General features: G+C 66.3%; 1 pseudogene; it reads right to left on the reverse strand.

The window, feature by feature from the left end:
• Positions 1-1,338: 1,338 nt before the first annotated feature.
• On the reverse strand, positions 1,339-2,410 carry LOC117096490 (annotated as a pseudogene).
• Between the last annotated feature and the right edge of the window lie 464 nt (positions 2,411-2,874).

A 2,874-nucleotide genomic window follows, 5' to 3' on the forward strand; every position in this document is an offset into this window, starting at 1 on the left:
CCCCGTTTCCTCTCCCCCTCGTGGCCTCTCCCCCTCGTGGCCTCTCCCCCTCGTGGCCTCTCCCCCTCGTGTGCCTCTCTCCCCGTGTGACCTCTCCCCCTCGTGGCCTCTCCCCCGTGTGGCCTCTCCCCCTCGTGGCCTCTCCCCCTCGTGGCCTCTCCCCCTCGTGGCCTCTCCCCCGTGTGGCCTCTCCCCCTCGTGGCCTCTCCCCCTCGTGGCCTCTCCCCCCCGTGTGACCTCTCCCCCTCGTGGCCTCTCCCCCGTGTGACCTCTCCCCCGTGTGACCTCTTCCCCCTCGTGGCCTCTCCCCCTCGTGGCCTCTCCCCCGTGTGGCCTCTCCCCCTCGTGGCCTCTCCCCCTCGTGGCCTCTCCCCCCCGTGGCCTCTCCCCCTCGTGGCCTCTCCCCCTGTGACCTCTCCCCCTCCCTGTGGCCTCTCCCCCTCGTGGCCTCTCCCCCTCGTGGCCTCTCCCCCTCGTGGCCTCTCCCCCTCGTGACCTCTCCCCCATGTGACCTCTCCCCCTCGTGGCCTCTCCCCCTCGTGACCTCTCCCCCCCGTGCCTCTCCCCCCCGTGGCCTCTCCCCCGTGTGGCCTCTCCCCCTCGTGGCCTCTCCCCCGTGTGGCCTCTCCCCCTCGTGGCCTCTCCCCCGTGTGGCATCACCTGTGGGTTCTCACTGCCTGGAGCCCTGGCCCCTGCTGTGGGGAGGATTGGCCGTTGGGTTCTGGGTTCCACGGTCCACAGAGGGCAGCCTGGCCCTCTCTGTGCCTCCCCCAGGGATGTTGCCGCTCCTCTGTCCCCTTGTGTCACCTGCCCTGTCACCTGCCCTCTAGGACCTGCATGGCTGCCGTCCCACTGGCTGCCTCTGGGGGGTGCCCATGGCCCTGGAATGGGCTTGGGGGAGACGCCGCCGCCCAGGGCCTCTCCAACCCTTCCTCCAGGCCTCTTGCTTGACCCCTTCTTGCTGCCCCGTGTGACCCAGGATCCCTTTGGGCGAGGGCCTTGTTCTCTCCCTGAGTGGAGCCTCTGCAGGTGCTTCGCGAAGGCTGGCACCCACCTCTACCTGTGTGCCACGGCCTGGGAGGGACCCTGCAGTCGTGGCCCTCCTGGCACTGTCCCTACCCTGTGCCCTGGCCGGTGGGCAGTAGGGACAGGCACCCTGGGGTCTTTGGAGGCTCAGCCTCCTCAGCCCTCACCCCCGAGACCCCACTGTGGCTCCTGTGTCCACTCAGGGCTCATCTCAAGCCTGACCAGAGGTGGGAGGGGCAGAGGGGGCCACATGGGAGCCTCTACCAGCCTCTTCCTCACCATGGAGTGGGGGCACTTCCGTCCCACGGGGTCTCAGGCTTGCGGGCTCCGCCCAGCTGCCCAGGCCCCAGAGGGCACTTCTGACCCTTCTCTTTGGGGTCTGCCCTGGGGGGCTCCAGGCCACTCGCTCCACCCTGTCCTTCTCCTGGAGCCTCCAAGCGCCTCATTTCTGACTGTGGGAAAAACAGAACCCTGGGAAGAAACCTCACGGCTGTGGGCAGGGGAGGGCAGCCGGGAGCCCCAGCTATCCCACAGGGCCACTGGGTGAAGGCAGAGCCTGGGGGGAAAGTCAGACCCGCGCATGGGCCCCGTCCTGTTGGTGCTGGCGTCCCTGAGTGAGCAGCTGCCTGCCGCCCCCGGAAAAAGAGGCCGCTTGGAGAAGCAGCTTCAAGCTTTGGAGTCCCGCCCAGCTGCTAGCAGCCCCTGGGTCATGGTGTGAAGGGAAAGGGTGGGGGCTTGAGGAGGAGAGAGAGAGGAGTGTGCCCAGGGCCCCCGAGGGCCCGTCTGGAGGCGTGTGGGGTGAGGCAGTGCTGGCTGTGCCCCTGTCTGAGATGGGCAGAGGGAAGGCACCTGGGGCTGAGCCGGGGTCCGCAGGCCAGTCCCTCACTGTTCTGGGGTTTGGTTTCCTCACCTGCACAAAGGGCGGGTCCTGCGCTCTCCGGAGGCCACACGGGCCTCCCTGGGGCACTGAGTGACTTATTTCTGGAAACTGAGGCACGGGAGGACGTTGATAACCGGCCTCCCGCTGTCCTCTTTCCCAGGGGTGCAGCTCGTCCGTCCCCAGGGTTTCAGATTTGCCCAGCATGTTGCAACGACTGCCTGGCACTCAGCTTGCCCGGTGCCACCTGGCCCCGCAGCCTTTCCCGGGCCTCACAAGAGCGGCACAGATGGGGAAACCCCATCTGCAGGGGCGTCACCCCCGAGAGATGTGTGTGCCCTGTGCCACGCTCCCTCGACAGTCACATGGGTCCTGGGAGGGCACATGTGACTCTTCCCAGGGTTGCAGCGTTGGGGTGTGCCAGCCTGGCCCCGTGGGTGCGGAGTGCTGTGGACCCCTCGGTCCTCCCAACCTCGTTTCCCTTTGACATAGAAGTCTGCATGGCATGAATTCCAGTGACAACAGGTCGGGCCAGGCTCCCTGCGCCCCTGGTACCGCTGCCCAGGGCCGGTCTCTGCAGTCACCCTCCTTCCTTCCTGGTGGCTCCTCCCTCTCTCCCTCCTTTGTTCTTCTTTCTTTTCCTGCCTAAATGTTTATCCAGTTCCTCCTGGGTTAAATATGCATGCTGTGCAACAAATTACCTTGAGCTTGGTGACTTCACCACCGCTGCATGTCAGCACCCAGCCATACATGAGGGTTCAGGAGGTATGGCTGGGCCCGCCCGGGGTTCCCAGGCTGAAGCGGGGGCTGGGGCTGCCAGGCACTGGAGGCTGGGCCTCTCCCACACTCCCTGGCTGTTGGGAGGGTGCATTCTTTTTTCTTCCATGTCTTCTAGAGGGTGCACCCTTGGCTGTAGGCCTCCCGTTTCTCTCATGGGCTATTCTTGGGGTTCCCTCAGATCCTGCAGGTAC

This window comes from Trachypithecus francoisi, unplaced genomic scaffold (genome assembly GCF_009764315.1).
Source record: "Trachypithecus francoisi isolate TF-2019V2 unplaced genomic scaffold, Tfra_2.0 Lachesis_group14, whole genome shotgun sequence".
NCBI lineage: Eukaryota > Metazoa > Chordata > Mammalia > Primates > Cercopithecidae > Trachypithecus > Trachypithecus francoisi.